At 43.4% G+C, this 20,590-nt stretch overlaps 1 protein-coding gene across 2 annotated transcripts in view; it reads left to right on the plus strand.

The window, feature by feature from the left end:
* STK39 (serine/threonine kinase 39) overlaps positions 1-20,590 on the plus strand; it is a 313,878-nt gene that overhangs the window by 152,116 nt on the left and 141,172 nt on the right. The gene's annotated exons all lie outside the window — the stretch shown is intronic.

Genomic DNA, 20,590 nt, shown 5'->3' on the forward strand with positions numbered 1-20,590 from the left:
TCGCACTTTGGCCTTCTTTTCTTAGTTCCATAAATTTTCAATAATAAATGTGAATCAATTTTATACTCCAGAAATTTCAACCAATACAATTTCAAACATGTGTTGTAATACAGGTAGATTAAAAGACATATTTTTTGTGTATGGTGTGAAAAATAGAAAACTACCTGATCCTGAACTATAAAACCCTATATTTAGTGATTAATAGATACTGTAATTAATGCTTAAAATAAAATGCAGTAGACATGTTAAGTATTAGCGTTTCTGCTTCAGTTATTTTTCTTGGGAAAGTAATACCTATTGACATAAGATCTTTAGTCCCAGATTCTCAACTGGTTTTGTTTCACCGTGGATGTGATCAGTGAATTGTCTTTTGATAAGGACAAGAAAAGCACACCCTTTGTCTTTGTTTTTATGTTTATAGAAAGGTTATGGGTGATTTTTGAGGAAGTTTAGTGACTAAAGGGAGAGAGCTACCCTGAGGGGCTAAAAAACTCAGTAAAGTTCTCTGATGATAGTGGGGATTTGAACATTTTTTTTCCTTCTTTCTCTTACTTCAGGACTGTAATTTGGTTTCAGGAGCAGATATCAGTACTGTGGGTGACAATTTAGATAATTAAACAGGCTGATTTTAGACTCTTTCTTTAGTTCTTGCCCTCTTTCCTCCCCCACCACCCTATACACCTACTCCTGAAAGTTCCTTCCTTTTTGGCACTGAGCCTGTCCCAAAGATCCCTCGGAAGTTCTGCCTCAGTGGGTCTTGAGAAGGAACTGGAAATTTCACAAATGACCTAGGTAAGGTATATGATCAGGCATCTTTCTGGCTAGAGTAAAGCCTGAATGAGGAGACTCAGTAAAGGATGAGATCTTCAAGCTGGAGTAAGCCCAGGATGTGAAGAGCCTTAGATCATAAGCATTGGGTTTGGAACGTGGTGCTGTAAGCTATGGGGGGCCAGTGATGGATACTATGGAAGCAGGGAAGCCGCTGCTGGAAAAGCTGGGTTGGAAGTGGTGTAGAACAGGGGACAGTCTGAAGGAGAAGAAATGGGCTGGCAGAGCTGTAAAGGCTTTGAGGCATGAGGGCATGAGAATCCAAACCAGAACTGTAGCAGAGGTGTAGGGAGAAAAGAATGTGAGTAAGTGCTGTTGAAGGGCTAGACTTGAAAGCACCTGTAAATGACCCAGCGTGGATGGGAATGGAACAGAAGGAAGGCAGCAGAAAACATTTGGGGTTGTATGCACAGGAGGATGGTTGCAGGGTCCCTTTAGGGTGAAGATGGATGCCAAGTGTTTTGGCATCTGTTTGAGTTTGAAGTTCCATTGTGACCTCCATTCGAAAGTGTCCTATTGACTGAAGGAAATGTGTAGCTCAGGAGAGATTGTGACTGAAGAGCTATATTTAGCAGTTTTCTCCATGGGGATGATTGTGGATACCATGTGAGTGGGTGAGATTGCCAGGGAGGACAGTACAGAGAGGATAGGGGAGTCCTGGGGGACAGTTATGGGCCAGGCGGAGGATGGAGAGAGCTGTGGGAGGAGAAAGAGAAAGTGCTGTCACGGGAGCCGGAAGCCAGGACAGTTCCTGACCACTGGAGGTGGTCAGCAGTTCTGAATTTTGCAGAGAGGGTAAGGACGGTGAGGTCTTATAAAAGGACATTGGATTTCGCTCAGTTTTAATAGTAAGTGGAGAAGATGGACAGTCCAATTTAATGAGTAAAGAGATGATGCGGAAGTACAAGTGGGTAATTTTTCAAAGTTTTATGGTAAAGGGCAGGAAGAGACTTTCATAGCTTGGGGTGTGAGAAGATTTTTGAGGTCAGTGGAGACTTGTGTATATTCAGAAGCTCAGTGGGAAAAAGGCAAAAGAGGAGCAAGGTAGATGTGTCGTGGGGGATTCTGAAGGGCAGTGGTTTGCCAAGACAGTTACTCATTGGTGCACACGTTCTTTTCATGTATCAAGTTCTGGGACTGAGGTGGGGCTGCAGAGACAAGACACTGTCTTTTTTCTGTGAGTAACCCAAGAGAAGAATGAAAGTTGACCGTGTGGATTTGAGCCTGGATGACTTGGGGGTGGAGGCCCCACAGACTGGGGGAGGACTTGGCCAGGAGGCAGTAGTCAAGCAGGATAAATGCTATGATGAGATGATGCACAGCGAGCGGGAGCAGGAAGAGGAGGGCAGAGGGGGAGGCAGACAAGGGCTTCCTCAGGGACATGGTGCTTTAGTTGTCCGGTGTGGGATACGTGGCGGCCTTCCTTCTCCAGAAGGCGAGGGCACTTATCTCCTGTGGGGGGACCAGCATATACTTGGGGGGCAAATACTTGGAAATATACTGGAAGAGCAATTGTTTATGTGATTGAAGTGGAGGGAGGGTATACAGGGGTGAGGCGGGACGGGTGGGCAGGACCCAGAACAAAAATGTCTTACGTGTCCTGATGCGTTTAGCCTTTTTCAGTTTGTTTTTGTTTTCCTTGAAAGCTCTGGGGAAGTGTGATAAAAATTGAAGCAGAGATATGCAATGCTCTAGTTTGCTTTTAGAATGGCTACCTTGACAGCAGCGTGGAGGATGGTTTGGAGGGGCAAGACTGGAACCGGCAGCCAGGTTGGTAGGGAGATGTTCAGGCCAGGTGAGGATGGGTAGGGACTTTCGGTAGAGTAGTCAGAGAACAGGTAGAAGAGAGATTGAGGAAGCAGAGTTGACATGACTTAGTTTTTGAAAGGTTTTCTTGGGGATGGGCGGTTGAGAGGATGGTGAGGGATGTGAAGATTTTGGGAAAAGCTGTGGTTAACCTGCTTTCTGACGTAGAGACTGTTTGGAAGGTAGGAAGAAACATTTACTGGAGAAGATACTGAATGATTTGAATGTGTTGAGCTTGAGACACTTTTTGGGACCCCCTCATCTCAAATGGAGACAGTAGAGTAGACCAATTCACATGTCTGCAAATCACAGGAGGGAGCCTGGAGGGAGAAATGCGGGCGTCTTCAGCATAGGAGTGATAGTTGAGACCAGTGTCTGCATAGAGGATCCTGGGAGTATGTTGGCTACACACACACACACACACACACACACACAGCCTCTTGACTCAAGAACTAAAACACTTTCTGAATTTTTCTGGGTGCCTCCTTTTTAGGTCTTAGCTATCTGCAAGTTAGCCATTGGACTTTTATTGGGATTAGACAGAAAACGGAAAAAAAAAATGATGGTACCCAAATGTTTTCTACTGATTAGCAGCAGATGTGATGAGAGGATTAGATCCTTAGAATCGGATCAGAATCCACAGAGAGACTTCGATGACTTGTGAAACTCATTTGTGTCTATACTTGTTCTGCCCCGTCCCTTAACAGGACTCAGAAGCTCCAGTGTTGAAAAAAAAAAAAATAACCCCATGAGAATACACAACTGTGTTATTGCTTGGTTTCTTTTTAAAATCAGTGGTTGACATTGTCTTCGTTTGGAAACTACATGATTAAAATACATGATTTTTCAGAATCTTTTACAGGGAAATCTATGTGACTTATTTTGCTCTGCTGGCAATCTCCTTTTAGTACTAAATGAACTAACAAAAATAGAATTTATGGCCCTTTTCAGTATTGCATTGAAGCAGAGTTGAGACATTTCCCCAGAAATAAAACCCCTGGCTAGAACATTTTTACACTGGGGCCTTCATCATGGCTTTTATTTATTACTAAGAATTAATTTTCCCAGTGATGTAAAGGATGTGAGTGTTATCCCTGTGGAGGTGGTGTTTCCTGTGAGGAATGGGAAAATAATGAAGCTCTTACACTGTCCTTTTAGTTGAAAAAGCAGCATCTAGAGCAGAGCTTGCTGCCATGGGTATGATGGCCAGCTCCCCTTGAGAGACCCCACTGAGAACTGTTACAGAATTAGCAGTGTGGACCGCATGTGGATCTTTAGATCCCGCTTTCAATAAACAAACTGAAAAACGCACTTTTGAGACAGTGGGACGAGATTGAACGTAGACTGATACTAAAGTCTACTAAGGAGTTGTTGATGATTTTGTTTTTTGTGAAAATGAGACCGTGATCATGTTTTAAAATGTCCTTACGTGGGGGCGCCTGGGTGGCTCAGTTAGTTAAGTGTCCGACTTCAGCTCAGGTCATGATCTCGCGGTTTGTGGGTTTGAGCCCCGCGTCCGGCTCTGTGCTGACAGCTCGGAGCCTGGAGCCTGCTTTGGATTCTGTGTCTCCCTCTCTCTTTGCCCCTACCATGCTCATGCTGTGTTTCTCTCTGTGTCTCAATAATAAATAAACGTTAAAAAAAAATTAAAATGTCCTTGTGTAGGAGACAGTGTGCTGAAGTGCTTACAGGTAAAATGATATGATGTCTAAGAGTTGCTTTAAAAATACTGAAGTAGGAGGGTGAGGGTTGTAAAGATGAACTGTCCGTGGAGGTAGGTAAATAAGGTTCATTATGCTATTCTCACCTTATATACATGTACCAATAGTTCCATTAACGTAAAGCTTTAGCAAAACCCAATATAGTAAAATGTAGTAGCCAAGAACAGGAGGGAGTTGAAGGTCTGTTTATCACCTGTTTCTGACACTTCTGTGGGATGTTGTGTCACTCTTTCTGCATGCAAGGTAATAATCTTTCTGCCTTTCTGGCCCACAAATCAAGGAATAAAACACCACAGCTACATTGTGTTTCTGTGGCGATAATGCCATCCCACCCAGGATGTGGACAGTGGTCTGGGCAGTTCCTGTCTCATCTTACTCAGAGTCTTGAGCCTTTCCTGGAAATGACCATGCAGGAGGTTCCTTGTCCCCATTCTTTTTTGGGACTTTTGAATGGGTTGGACTTGGGATGACAGCGTGGGTAGAGTGATCTATTGAAAGGGGTGGAATGGGAGAGGGTAGAAATTTAAATGGGAGTCATGGGATGCCTGGGTGGTTTAGTCGGTTAGGCATCCGACTCTTGATTTCAGCTCAGGTCATGATCTCATGGTCATGAAATCGAGCCCCACATCAGACTCCGTGCTGGGCGTGTTGCCTACTTAAGATCTCTCTCTCCCTTTCTCTCCCTGCCCCTCCCCCACTCATGTGTGCTCACACTCATGCGCGCTCACACTCATGCACATGCATGCACTCTCTCAAACAAATAAATAAGAGTGATGTTTCTGCATAGAGACCTTGTGATGTGATCATTGGCTCTTCTCATCAGTTCCAACTTGTGCTGGAATCAGACCCTCTACTCTTTCAAACCCAAGTGTAAGTCAATGTTGTGTGTGTTCTTCCAGTGAAAGTCCATCTGAAGTCTCTGCCCTTTGCAGACAGTGGGATAGCAAAATGAGTTGGTTACAAAGGAAACATGATTTCAGCGAACCAACATGGACTTGTTTGCTTCTTTGAATTATTCTCAGCATGGTGGGATATTAACATGTTGTCTCAGAGGCAGATGGGCCCGTCCATTCTGATCATCAGCTTTGGTGTTATTTGGCATTTGGAACCATGCCTTTCCTCTTAGGATTTTCAGATGCTTAGAGGATGGCCCGGAGTTTTCTTGACAGCAGCTGTTGCTTTGCTTAAGGAGGTGGAATAAATTAGGCCCTTTAGCCTCCCTATACTCCTTACACTCTGTGCTGACTCTGTGTCACCACAATGACAGGGTCCATGATGGCAAAGGGTAGTAGTTGTCTGAGGACATGAAAAAATGCCTCGGAGTTGCTGGTTGAAGTATCGTGACCCAGAACTTTCTTGTGTCTTTATGTTTCAGCCCAGGATTATTTACTTATCCAAGTAACATTGCTGAAGTATCTATTAGGCACTAGTGGTCTGTATTGGGCACTGGTTCACAGAGTGAGTTTTTTGTTCACTGCTGCAAACTCCAGTTATGTCTAGATCTGGGGATTACGCAGACATGAGGAGTTGAAAGGGCTTCAGCTTGTCATGGGTTCTTAACTTGCCTTTCTCCTCATATCCTCACAGCAACTCTGTGATGCTGTGTCTCCAGCCCCTGACATCCATCTCCGCTGGGGAATGGTGGGAGGAGGATGGGGAGAGGTTCTCTCCTGGTTACAAGGTTTGCTTTGGCAGAGTTTTTCTTTTCCACAGAAAAATGTTATTTGATCAACAAATGTATATTTGGTATCTACTAAATACAAGATACTCTAAATATAAGGACTCAGAACAGATTTAACTACTTTTTACCCCCAGGGCATGTGCTTTCCCAGCTCCAAATTTCCTTATGTGTTGGAGCATTTCTTAATATCTTTGGAGTTTTGTAGCAAATGCCAGATGAAGAAAAACAATCCATTATTGTGTAGACATAATATAGAAGAGTACAAACTGACCCACCTGGTGAAGAGAAATGTATAAGCAGAGCGTTAAGAAGCACGAACTCCTGTCATTACATTTCCTATGTTAAAAAATTTGATGACCGGTCCTTTGACCAGACCGATAGTTTATTGTAATGGTGAGTCTTCATCCAGAATTTGTTGCATAGAAGTCACATATTAAAAATGTTGGAAATCTTGGGGCGCCTGGGTGGCTCAGTTGGTTGAGTGTCCGACTTCAGCTCAGGTCATGATCTCATGACTCGTGGGTTCAAAACCCGTGTCAGGCTCTGCGCTGACAGTGCAGAGCCTGCTTTAGATTGTCTGTCTCCTTCTCTCTCTGCCCCTACCCTGCTTGCCCTTCTCTGTCTGCCCCTACCATGGTTGCATGCAGTTTCTCTCTAAAAAGAATAAACATTTAAAAAAAATTTTTTAAATGTTGGAAATCTTAAATTTTCACATTTATTATAATAAATGTAGGTGAATATAAGTTGATGCTCTTGTTCTGACCCCATTGTCATGTCAAGGTTTTAGAAGGCTTTCTCTCTCTCCCTTTCTTTTTTGTAATTTGTTAGGCAACTCATCTTTTCATCAGGGTGGGCCCTTCTGGAAAAGTCACAATCTTTGGACACTGTTTAGAAGTAGAAAGTGGTTACTTTTACTTTTCATGTTATATACACTGCAGTGCTGTTTGAAATTCTTTAAAGAGGTATGGACATCTTTCATTTTCAAATACTTGTTTTTCGACTGACAGCATCACGCATAAAACTGATAAAAATTCAAATGATGCCAAAGGATATACTGGGTGACAGGCAGAGGGAATGAATGTGTCTTCTTCACTGATACTCCTTCAGCAAAGCATTCTTGGCCTTTCTCTGCCCAGTGACTTACCTGATTGGTGAGTTTGAAAGGAGAAATCAGCTGTGTGGCCCAGCCCCTTCCCCTCCCTTTCTACTGGCACTGGCCTGCTCACAGAGAGAGGTGCTCAGTCAGGTCACTGTGGCCCTGCTGTGAGGGAGGAATGTGGTGACCATCTTTGCTGAGGACTGGATAGGTAAGTCTTACCTAACCGAGGGTCAGTTCATCAAGGGAGGTGGCTGGCTCAACATTTAAGCCACATTCTTAAATATTACCTTTAAAAGGAGTAAGGGCAATGTTTTGACCTCTCTGTACTTATTGGTCTTATTTCTAATTTAGTTCAGAACTAGCCATGGGGAGAAGGATATTATTATTATTATTATTATTATTATTATTATTATATTGGGGTTTCTTAAAGTGTACAACTTAGTGAAAAAGAAATCTCTCTCTCAACCTACAAGCCATCGCTAAGTCCTGTAAACCCTTTCAGAAGTGCTCTGCGCACATACAAATGTACTCCCTTAATTTCATGTTAAACAGTGATGAATGCTTTGTTCCCCGCTAGCTTTTTCCGCTTTGTGTATTTTGTTGATCTACTTGATACCTATTATTAGCTGCATACTATTCCATAATACGGATGTTGTATTGGTCTCACGACCGGAAAGAATAAATGTGACTCCGTTTGAGCTCCACGCCATGATAAACAAACTGTAAAGCTCTGCCAGGCGGCCAACAGGGATGGCAGCTGTTTGCCAGTGCTTTCATTTTCTACGGAGGAGCCGTGTTCTGTGTCTCCAGGTGATGAGACTTGGCCCTTGGTAGTGGAGAGCATGCTGCAAATCTACGTAGGGGCCTTCTTTTTCAGAGAACCTGTTGCTGACACTTAACTGGGAATTATAAACTGAGTTAATAGCTAAAACATAACCTTTAGGGCAGTTAATAATGATTTTTATGAAGGAACTCTTTGGTACTGACATCTGAAAGTTGTTCTAAGGTGTTCTGGTGAATGTGACTATTTTTAAAACCAGGCATCTTAGTGAGATTATAATATTACAGAGGTTCTCACGTTCTGTGGAAGAGTGACTGAGTCTGTAAAACTCAGTCCATTTGGGTATTTTCCACGGGTGATTATACCCTACGCAGATGTAGTTGTTGCCCGGACATTGTCAAGATGGTGCTGTTGATTGTATTATTCAGAGGCAACCTGAGGCGTGTTTCACCAGCAACTCAACCCTAATCTTTATGTTGGGTGTTTTTACAAGGTAAGAATCTAGTGTGTATGAAGTGATGGTAGTTCACATCATCTTAGTTATTTTTTTTGTTTTATTGTCCTATTTGTTCAACTCTCGTCGTATTTCATTTGGAGACAGTAACATAAGTCCAAAAACCACTGGCTGCTGTTATTGGTATTGCTATTCTGCTAGCTACCTTGGCTTTTGTTTTTCAGTATGAGGAGGCTGCTAGGTTTAGTGTGTGTGAGTTAGATTTCAACCAGAGAAACAGAGCCAGTAGGGGACACGTAAAGAGATTTCCTGCAAGGGTTTTGTGATTATGTGGGCAGGCTAGGCAAGTCTCCTGTCCATAGGGCAGGCCATCAAGAAGGGGAAGCCCAAATTCTCAGGCTTGGCTGAAGCCGTTCTAGACAAGTGGAATGTCTTCTTCAGAGAAGCTTTGACTCAGCAGTTAAAACCTTTCAACGGATTCAGTCTAGCCCACCTAGAATGTCACAGAGGCCATATTGTGAGGCCGTCTGCTAAATGCCTTCACCACAGTGCCTAGGTTAGCATTTGATTGAATAGCTGTGGGCTGTAGCATGGCCAAGTTGACCCTTAAAACTGTCCATCACAGTGATTCTCTGTTGCGTGTTAGAATTCTTCCGGTTCTAGAAGTCAGTGGTGCTGCCTGCCTGGAGCTACAACATTCACTTGGCTGCAGGCTCTTCTTTCTCATTTCTGCCCCTCCTACAATTAAGTTAACTTTGTACCTTACTGCTGTACCCAGAGCAGTTCCCTTCTGCTCCAGTGCCAGCCATTTATTTTCTCTCTCTGTCTCTTTTTTTTCCCCCTTTGGTTTCACATGAAGTGTGTTTTCTCATCTGTGTTATTTGTCTTACCAGGACAGAACGTTCCCATTGTTTTCTTTATTAGCTAAAGTTACAGATCAGCTTGGCGCCTATTCCGGCAGGGGCTTTAATTCTCAAAGACAATAGTTGCAAAATTGGATGCTGCTTTCCTGGCTCCTAGCTGTTGTCATTGTTCTTTGTCACCCTAACTTGGGGAAATGCCATATTGGAGGTTTGATAGGACTGAAACAGAGTAAGAAATCTAATTGTTTCTCTGTGTTCTGTGCTGCTTCCTTGGAATAGCTCCCTCCCAGCTTCCAGAGCATTCTCTTTCAAGACCTTGCCCTTTCATGTTGGCTGTCCAAAGTTACAAAATTCCATTATCATTATCTGGAGAGCAACATTTATCAAATTTGATTCTTTTCACGTTGGAGAATATTAAAGCATTGTAAGAAAGTTGCTACAAGTGTGTCCTTCACTGAACTAGCCTAGTGTTTTGAATTGTTATTATTGAATTATTAAAGTCTTTGTTTCTCTAGAACTTTTTCTAATTGCCTGCAGAACATTTTAATATTCTCATTCCTTTATTCTGTCATTTTACATTTTGGGAAAGAAAAGGGAATGCCAAGTTTTAGCAGAACTAGATAAGCATTGAATTCCAAGAGGTAAAAAAAAAAAAAAAGTTAATGTGAATTACTGGCAAAAATGTCTAAGATTTAGCTGTAGCCACTTATCTATGATTAATGGAAAAGGACTGTTTTTTTCTGTTTGGTGTTTTAATGAGTAATAACATGGTGTGATGGAAGTAATTTGTAAGTATAAATTTAAATCTGAGTGTGCAGAGGCCCAGAATGTCCAGAGTCAGAAAACACTGACCCAGAAGCAAAGTGTAGCGGAGTCTGTTAAAACCTGTCATGGTAAGGGGCATCAAATATGACCTACTAATTTTCAAAAATCACTAGGTATACAGAAATGGAAATTAAATAAATCACCTTATCACCATCCTTATTCTAGTCATCTATTGCCGTGTAACAAATCACCCTAAATTCAGCAGCTTAAGACAACAGCAGCCATTTTATTAAGTTTCAGTGGGTCAGGGGTTTCTGGTCTTGTGCAGCTGCAATCAGATAGTCAGGCATTCTCATTATGAGGCCGGTCTGGGCTGCCCGGCAGCATGGAGGCCTCTCGGCAGGCCGACCAATTACATGATGGCTAAAGGCCTCAGCTGCAAGGATTCCAGTGAGCAAGATGGGAGTTGCATCATTTTTTCTGACCTGGCCCCGGAAGCTACATCTCTTAGTCCTGTTGGCCACAGGTGAGGCACAGACCCACCCAGATTTAAGGACAGGGCACTGGATTCCGTCTCTTGATAGTGGACTGACAAGCTTCTGGAAGAACATGTGGCACAGGAGCTATTGATGTGCGCATCTTTGGAAAAAACATTCTGCCACGGTCTGCCCCCTGGCTGCAATAATTCACATCTCTTCCACATGCAAAATATGCTTTTGCCCTTCCAACACCCTCTGGAAGTTCTCTTCCCATTAGGGTTTCAGGCTCAGGCTCAAAGTCAAGGGCCTTGCCATCTGAATCGGGTCTGGGAATTCAAATGAGGCTGCTCGGGACCAGTTTCCACAGGTACAGTTCCTTGAGGGCTGTTCCCAGTTACCTGCTGAACACACACCCAAACACAGCCGGAGGACAGGCGTTTTAAAGGCCTTGCCCCATAGGGGAAGAAGGAGACACACACAGGTCCCATGGTGATCCTGGAATTTAGCCAGGTCCCTGTTACCAGTTCCTGTTGTGTCCTTGTGTGGGGTCTGGGTTGTGCTCTTTAAGCCAGCTGTTTCCATAAGAAAGGCCAGTATTTGTAGCTCAATAGCCTTTTCAGACTGCTTCCTGCCCATAAATTTGAGGGATCCGAAGGCTCCTTTCATTTTGTGCTATTTTAGTCTAACTTGGCAGTGATTTCATAGTACAGGTATCTAAAAAACTGTGAATTTTCTGTGAATCTTGATGGGTTTGTGCCATTAGATGGGAGCCAAGGTCTGAGGATACATTGTCTACCTTAGGCTCCCCCTGAGACTGCTGAGGGACAACACCCACAAGGTGTCTAACCCACAGCTTAGAAGCCCAGTTATTTCATGCAAGTTTCTATAAGGTATGCTCCTGTAAGATCCTTAGAAGGCCTTAGGTCTGTTTGAAAGTGTCTAGGGAGCATTGCCTTAGATCTTTCTGAAATCTCAACAAAGTGTCACACAGCCACACCCTGGATTTGATCCTTGCTGGGAAGCCATTTCTTAATTTCAAGAATTGCTTGACATCAGAAGAGTCTGGGAATGAGGAACGGTTTTATAGGTAACAGTGTTCCTTAGCTCATATCTCTCTGCTCACATTTTATCATAGGCCGCGAGCTGAAGCCGGGTGTCACTTTAAGTGTTCTGCCTGGAAATCTCCTTAGCTAGGTCACTGCGTTCATTAGGTACATTTCCATCTCCCACGTTATGGCAGGTAGCAACTCTGCCAGACCCTGTCACTGTGGAGCAGGGGTCCTCTTGTCCTTTCGGCTTCCAGTAACACTGTCCTCACTTCCCTGTAAGTCCTCACTGTCAACCTGCCTGAAACAACAGTCGTTTCATTATCGTGCACTGTTCTTGTGCATCAGGAATATGGGACCGGCTTCTGCTGATTCCGGGTCCCCATGTGTTCGCTTTGAGAGTGGTGCCCACGCACTTGTGCGGGGATGGAGCCCCCAAGGAGAACAGGCCACCTGCCACAGGGCTTGAAGTCCCTCGCTTTTAGGGCGATTCGTTACTCACTGGTCAGTAGGAACCAGAGCAATTAACAGTACTGTTTACTTCCTGGCCTTTGTCCCCCTCCAGTCCTGGTTCCTCTCATGCTCTGTTCTCAGGAATCCAGATTTGATCATTCTCTCTCCCCCCTGCCCACTCAGAAGCCTTCTGTTTGCCGCCATCTGAATTCCAAGCCCCCTGACTTGGTGTACAACAGAGGGTGCAAATGCACAGGCCAGATTTATCCCACAGACACATCGTTTTTAGGCTGTGCAGAGGAATTTTTTTTTTCTTTTTTTTTTTTTTTTTTTTTTTTTTTTTGCTTGACACACTTGTTAACATTTAAAAAAATCAGGAGCATTCACATAAAAATCCAAATTATCTACTTCTCTGGAAGAGTGAGAAGATCCAGCCCCTTGGCGGCCCCCTTCCTGTGGCTGCAGTCAGCTAATGCTGGGCCCTCCCTATAGGTGGGAGAGGTCCTCTCCAGACCACCCAGTCCTCACAGGGTCTGCTTTCCATTTCCTGCCTGGCTTCTCTAGGCCTCTGAATTTGCCCTTCTTACTGTACAGGCTCTTCACACAGCTTTTCCAGGTTTATTCTTAGCCATTTCCTTAAAGTCAAGCCCCTAGACCCCAGGACCTCGTGAGCCAGCCACGTTACCTGAGTCAGCAGAACTCGGTAAGTTCTTACCTTCTCTCCTGCTGGAATGATGTCTCCGCTTTCCCTGCCCAGTGAGCTCTTGCTGTCCTTCACCAGCAGCCTTCCTCGTGGTCCCGCAGCGGATGCCGTCCTCTCTTTTGCAGTCCCACAGCGCTGGTGTCAGTCTTGTAGTGCTCACATTTTATTGATGTTGTTAGTTTAAATATCTGTCACCTCTCTGGATTGTGAACTACTCCATGGTGTGGATTTACATTCAATTTATCTTTTGTCTAGAACTTGCCACCAGAATAGGTATTGAATAAAACTTTGTTGACTGAATGAATAAATAAGTGGTGTTTTAAAAAGGCTGAGCCGCGCTCTCTGCCCTGAGGGAGTGGACAATTCAGTATGTCATCCGTTAAGTGTAGTACGGGATAGAATAGTATACAGTTGCAGGCAGAGATACCCCTTGGGAGAATTGGCAAAAGCTTCTTGCCTTAGAAGAAAAGAGATAAGAGTGTAGAAGGGCAGATCGTGTATACAGGCCAAGGCATGTGTGTAATATACATATGAGAGGGTGGACTCGTGAAAATACGTAATTTGTATATAACTGGACTGTGGGGTGTCTAAAGGGATACGGTGGGAAAGAAGTCTTGGACGGGTACTTTGGGGCTAGGGTGTAGAGAGACTTGAATGTTAAGGAATTTGGACTCATAGGCAATAGTGAATTCTTGTCGGTTTTTTTGAGAAAGTGCTAGTGTGACTAGTGGAAATATGAAGGATAAATAGGCAGGAGGTTAGTGGCCAGGAGATTGATAAGCAGTTTGTTTTAATAGGAGAGACAAAAAAAACCAATGTTGAATGTGGGGTGGGGGTGGGGGGGGGGGACCTGATCTAGCACAGTGGCAGTGGAGGAAGTGAAATTTGCAGAGTGTAACATTTGATAGATTTGGGTTGTGAGGAAGATGAAATGTAACAATGCCAACAGCACCTATCATGTCTTAAGTATTATGTGCGAGACATCATGTTAGGAACTCTATACGACTGTGCCCCTTGGCCCAGATGACGGGGGACAGGGGAGGGGGAAAGAATTTCAGAAGTGTTGTTTTATTTTAACCCAAATGGAAATTTATTTTAAATATTTTGTGTTTGAGGCAATTTATAGGAAATAGGTGCCGTATTAGGCCAATATCCAGTGAATGCCAAATGCAGACAGTTTCTATAGACAACTTCTGTAAAGAGATGCTTACTAGAAATAATACATTTATGTATTTTTATTCTTCTGGGGTTGGAATGTACCAACAGAAATGTAAAGTTAGACTAGTATTTTTCTATCTTTCACATTTTACTTCCCTCTTATTCTACCAAATAATCAAGGTTCCAAATTGTTATGAACAAAATACATAATTTTCCAGTGACATTTATGTTTATGTTTATTTATGTCACATTAATATTTACAGGAAGTTTGAGAACTTAATTCTCTGCTTTGACCGGCAAGGATATGTATTTCCCCTTTTATAGAAAAACCATCAGGTGCAAAATTCTAGATCCTGTCTGCAGAATTTATCAGAAATTCCTAATAATAGAGGTAACTTGAAAACAATGGGATACTTTAGTTTCCAAATCTAAAAATTAGAACAAACAAGTTTTCTGATGAGTTTGAATATAGGAACACTTAGGGACATAGATGAAATAACAAAATACTTACCAATGAAACTTAACAATTCTATGTAACTGTGTTAATACACATTATACCAAACATTTTTATTTGGAAAATACATCATTTGTTTTCCTTTCTTTGTCTTAATGTTAGTTAGGCTCTCAACTTGTAGTGTTGGCATCAGTCATCACAGATCCAATGTTGCATCATCTAAAACAATTTTTCAGAGTCTACTGTTGTCACTTTGCATTTTAAAAAGTGGAGGAGCACACTGTGTTTCCTCATGATGCTTTCATAAGAAATGTTAGCCCAGGCCATACGTATCAGTTTGAGTAATATGAAGATAGTTGCCCCCCTCAACTGTACCTCGATTGTTATAGGTTTGGTACGTAAAAGTCCATTTGTGTGTGTTGTTTCCAAAGGTCAAATTTGAGAGGCTTGTGCAATAGAATTGAGATATTTGCCATCGTAAAATATTTATTCCCAGAAGTAACTACTAAGCTCATGTCAAACATCTTGGTCCAATTTTATAACGTTCCCATAAGGTGAGTTTTAGCACCAGCGGTGTGCTGGTAAACATTGAAAACTGGCATTCTGGCAGAGAGGGGGGCATGCAAATCCTAATTTGTACTATTTTCCAGTTTCTGTTGTGTCAGTGAGTGCTTCTACTGGGGCCAACTTTACACAGCCAGTGTGAAGTCAATTATCTTGCAGACTTCCTGAAATTTTTAACAGTGGGCTCTCCTGAGTCAGCATGAGCCAGCTCCAGCACAGAGGGAAGAACTAAGGGAGGCAATGCTGGAAAGGTGTCAAAATGAGGCTGGGGGGTTGAACCTTAGTGAGTGGGTTGGAGATGGCTCACTAGAAATTGATCGGACATTCATAACCCACAAAGCATTCGAAAAACAAGACTGAGAGACGAAGTTTCCAAGGTCATCAGCTTAGAGAGAGGGGAGGCCACTGGGGACCATGTGCTCTCTGGAGGAGACCGTGTCTGGAGGCCATGTGTGCGGTAAAGACGGAACAAAGAACAGTAGGAGACGGGAGGACAGAGAAAAGTAGAAGGAGAAGCTGTACAGATTTGGAGAGGGCACGAAGTAAAAGAATGGGATTCAGCTGTGTCTACAAGATAACGTTAGGGCAACAGGGAGGAGCGTTACATTACACAAGTGTGAAGTCATTAAATCTTGCAGGGGAGAGGCAGCTTGAGTGGCCTGCTGGGGACAGATAGTATTTTGTATGAGATTAAAGAGTGAGGATGGGCTGAGCAAGCGAAGGCTGCAATTAGAGACCATCTTCAGAAAAATGTTGACAGTGAGAGGGGAGAGGGACAGAGTGACTGTTCCTGGAAGAAGCGAAATCTGAGCCCATCCCCCCTTGGGGCAGAAGTTTAGGAGAGAATTGAACATGTTCATGGTGGATGTGGAGAAGCAGGGCCTGGCTGTAAGTGTTTTGAAGGAATGAATGTGTGTATGGATAAATGAGCACACAGGAGGCATTGGCTTTTAAAGGAAAGGGGATCCATTTTCCTACACACAGGAGGGAAAGAGGCAAAGAGGGAGGAAGAGTGTGAAGGAGCTGATCAGAAACATGTAGAAGTGTTGGGTATAAGCTGGAAGGACTTGGTGCGCCCAGGGTGACAGGTGGAGCTGTTTGAAATGACCAGAGCTGGGTAGGATGGGGTTCCCCTGTGAGCCACAGTAGCAGAGCCTGGCCCTGGAAAGTTGGGGTCAGGATCCTGGTCCCCCAGCCTGGCACCATCTCTTCCAGCTGTATGGGCTTGAGCCAGGTGTTTCACTTCCCTGCACCTCGGTTTTCCCTGAGAAAAATGGGGGAGTAAAATGATTCTCAACTCACAAGGCTACCATGAAGATTAAATTAGTTCATATCTTTCAAGTTGTCAGCGCATAATAGCAACTCTCTTCTGTAAATAACAGCTGGTATGGGCTGGGGAGAGGGAGTAGGCTAACAACCAGTGATGAGGACAGTGCTTCTCCAACCTGAGTGAGAATAGGAATCACCTGAAGCTCTTGCTAAAAGGAATGTTCTGATTTAGTGGGTTTGGGGTGGGGCCCAACATGCAGCATTTCTAATAAGCTCTCCAGTGATGCTGTTGCTGCTTGGCCAGGAACTCCCCCGCCCCCGCCCTTGAGTGGCTGGGTTGTGGCAGCACTGATGCCCCTAGGCATGGCCAGAGAGTCTCTCTAATGGCACCAGGCAGCATGGCTATTCTCCATTCGCTCAGGGATGAAGGATGTTTGGTGAGCCCCCCACCCCGCGTTCCTCCCAGGTGTGATCTGTACAGGAGGCAGAGGGGGTGTGGGGTGGGGTGTGCTAAGTGCAGCGTCAGCCGAGTCCACCGTGGGCTCCAGATCTTATAAGGTGGGGGTGAAGCCAGGAGGGCCTGATAGAAGAGGCAGGGGAAGGCTGAGGGCTGGAGAGCACAGTGAGGCCAGGCGGTAGGTGGGGGATGGAGGTGTCAGAGAGGTCATAGGAGGCAATGTCAGAGTATGAAGTAGGGGAACAGTAAAATATTCACTGCTGAACCCTTACTGAGTCTAATCTTATTCATTATTTTTGATGATTTAGAAGGCTTTTTGTTTGCTTGGCAGTGTCTCAAGGACATTGTAAACAGCAATTAATTAGAAACTTTTTTTTTTTTTTTTTACACTCTGGTCAGTACAATGCCTGATAAAGGAAAAGTTACTGTGTATTGCTTTCTACCATGTCTGGATCACTTGGGTTCAGGCTGTGGTCAGATTACACGTTCGACAGGTGGAGGAGAAGTGGAGCACAGGATTCCTGTTGATGGGGATATCATTCCGAGGAGACGCTGAAATCCTGCCTCCAGGGAGAAGTTAATGTAGCTGTGGAAGCAGCTGGCAAGTGCCTCGGAAAGAGGCGCCAGGCAGGATTGGACAAATTCTGCTAAATTTTGGTCACTTTCTCTTTGGGTCACATTCATCCTTTGTTAGAGAAACACACTTTAATTTCTAACATGTTTTAACACCCTGTATGGATAGCTTACCTGCTGGCTGTCTTCTACTGTCTTTCATACCTTGCTTCCTGTTCTGGTGTCAGGGGCCAGCTGGCCACCTGGGATGTTGTACAGAGATCCTGGGTCCTGATATGTATAGAAAGCTCCTGTTCAGAGGGGCACCCCTGGGAAGACCAGAGAGACCCCTCCAGTGACTTCCCCCTTGTTGCCGCCTTTCCCTACTCGTGGCTGCTTCATCCCCGCTCTGCTTTGGACACGTGACCCTGTGGCTACCAGACATAGCCCGAGACCACACTGTTCCTCTGCGCGTCTGAACCTGACTTCTTTTCTGGTGGGAATCAGAACTTCAGTTCATTTTGTAAAAATGGATTTTCATAAAGACGCAGTTTCGAGAAAGGGAAGAAAATACTCTCCTCTTCGGAGGTATGACGTGCGGGTGGAACTGCTCAATTGTATTTTATTCCCAGTCTTGGGACTGAATGTCGCTGCCTGTAAAACTTTCTCTAACTTATTGCTGGGCCTGAGGAATTTGTGAGCTTATGACTGAGCCCATTTCTCTGAGAAGTATCGGATTCTTTTGTTTAAGCCTCAGCTACCACCTCTTGGCTTTATTAGATGATCAAATTATGTAACAGAACGAGAACAATGCAGCAGTTATGCAATCCAGATTCTGAGGGTGAATAACTCCCATCCTTGTCATTGTGGACGATGGGGAAGGACAGAAGCCTTTACACATCTTTTGTTTTGTTTTGTTTTGAAATTTTTAGTTGGTAGAGTATTCCTCAGTTCCTAAATAAGAACCCCGTTTGTTAAACTATGTGAAACATAGTTGCCTTGACTTTGGAAGGCAGAAGTTGTTGGTTGTAGTCCCTGCAAACTCCCTGCAAGGATGTAGCTTCCTCGAATTGCTTCCTGGTCTCTTCAGTGTAGATCAATGTCCCATAAAGATACCATGAAACCTGGGTTTGAAATGATGTTGCAAGTTCTTTTCCTTTCAGGAAACCAGGAAAGGCTCATTACAAATCTGTATTCTTATTCTTCCTACTCCTGTACCAGTATTTTATGCTACATAGATTTTATAATGTTTTAGTCTTAATTTCTACATTTGTTTGTTCAATATTTATGACTTAAAGGCCGATGCTGCCATTTCCCTCAATGTCTGAGGTCATCATCTTAGACATTTTCTTTGTCTCTCTTCCGGCAAATAAAACTAGGAGGGAGACAGCCTGGGTTCTAAAATAAAATAGAAGATGCCCATTTTATTGTCTGTGGTTGGATCCTGCCTGTGGAAACAAAACTGTTGACACATCTTGTAAACAGAGAGGAAAAAGGGGCATAAACGAAGTTTTAAGATGCAAAGTTTTAAGTTTAAAACGAAGTTTTAAGATGTAAAGCAGCCTCTCTGCTGTTGGAGGGATTTCCTTAGCATAACCTCTTAAGTTTTAGGTACTTGAAGAATACCAATTTGTGAACTGTGCTTCATTATTGCAGTTTCAGTAAAGGTAGAGTTTTGTTCTATTTCTGATAACAGTTTTCCTTGTTTTCTCACTTCTTAGTTAATAGTATGTTTTGTGATAGATGTGGCTTTACATTCTTTCTTTTAATGTAGTCATTAACAGATTTTCCTGTACTATCATCATGATTAGTATTGCTAAGAAAATAATTTTACAGTATATGTCAATAGAAAATCATTTTCTCTTCCCCTACCCATTTCTTTGTAGTTTTAAAGAGCAGTCTGTTCTGAAAGTGTTGAAGTGAGTTTCAGCATTTTCTCCATACGGTACTTTGCCAGCATCTATAAAGCATTATCATTAGAATAGGTCATTTCCAATGACTCAGAATATGCAAATGGAAAAAATATCTTATGTCAAACACAGAAGGGGTTGTTTCAAATTCGAATTCGTTTTTTTGGAGTGGAGAGAAGCTTCTCCCCCCCCCCCCCAATTAAGCATAACTGTTTTACTTATGAATAAGAACTTTTTACTTTTGAACTTTCCATCCTGGAGTTCAGATCTTCTAGACCAAGTGGTCAGGCTTGCTTTTACATATTCCACAGGATAATTCTTTTAAGTCAGACCCACCCCCGAGCCTGTTTTGATTATGAATTGACATTGATCAAACGTGTGTAAATACTTAACCTTACATTTAAGGTCTGTGGCATTTCCCTCAGGATTAATGAGGCTCCCATGATATAACCAACTAGTTTGTATTACGGAAATTAGTCTTTCTTCACATCATAAGTCTTTCAAAGTCTTCGCAGGATGTTTTTAGACAACTTCGGTTTCACGGTTACCATTCAGTGGCATAAGATTTGCATTTGAATGGGAATCTGAGGGCTTTTATTCTTGCCTTAATTTTGTCCCTCTAGCCTTGTGATCTTCTTCATTCTTCCATCACTTTCCGGGCCTGGGCCTTCATTTCCTCATCTGTAAATTGAGGGGGTTGGACTAGACCCTATCCAGGGTCCCTCTCCCCTTGAAGTTCCTCTGAATCAGTGGATCACTCACTGGCTGTTATGTTCACATGTTCGCTGCTACATTGCTTTTGTTCAGTTACATCTGAATCTGTTTTTTTAGTGCAAATTACTTTGGTCAGAGGCTCATCATTCTCAGTCATCCTGTCCTTTTAAAAGTTTTGCTTTTTCTTTTAAAATTTTTTTTTTTTCAACGTTTATTCATTTTTGGGACAGAGAGAGACAGAGCATGAACGGGGGAGGGGCAGAGAGAGAGGGAGTCACAGAGTCGGAAACAGGCTCCAGGCTCTGAGCCATCAGCCCAGAGCCCGACGCGGGGCTCGAACTCACGGACCGCGAGATCGTGACCTGGCTGAAGTCGGACGCTTAACCGACTGCGCCACCCAGGCGCCCCTAAAAGTTTTGCTTTTTCAACCACACAGGCATTTGAAGAAAATACCCCTGAATCACATCTACATCTCTAATCACAAGTTCAAATAAACTTGAAATCCTTGCAGAAGACTGTTATAACCTGTTTGGATGATCCGGCATGGCTGCTGATTATCTTGCCATGTTTCTAGCAATCCCCCAAGTCTTAAAAGTGTTACAAGGTGTGTTAAGAATAGTCTGATGCTGTTTCGTTTTGCTCAGGTAGGTTGAGCAGAATCTTGGGAAAACAAGTGTGATGTCAGGTTCTGACAAAGAGCAAGGTGGCAACAAAAGGGTATTTGCTTTTTTGATGGAGGCTTTAGATTGCTGATCAGTCCTAGACTGAGGTGTTTCATTAGGCTGCCTGACTCCCTCGCCTTCCCTCTGTCAGCAGTCTGTTGCTTGCTTGCG

This window comes from Lynx rufus, unplaced genomic scaffold (genome assembly GCF_022079265.1).
Source record: "Lynx rufus isolate CCGP_SWC_20201006 ecotype Redwood Valley unplaced genomic scaffold, mLynRuf1.p SCAF_2, whole genome shotgun sequence".
Lineage (NCBI taxonomy): Eukaryota > Metazoa > Chordata > Mammalia > Carnivora > Felidae > Lynx > Lynx rufus.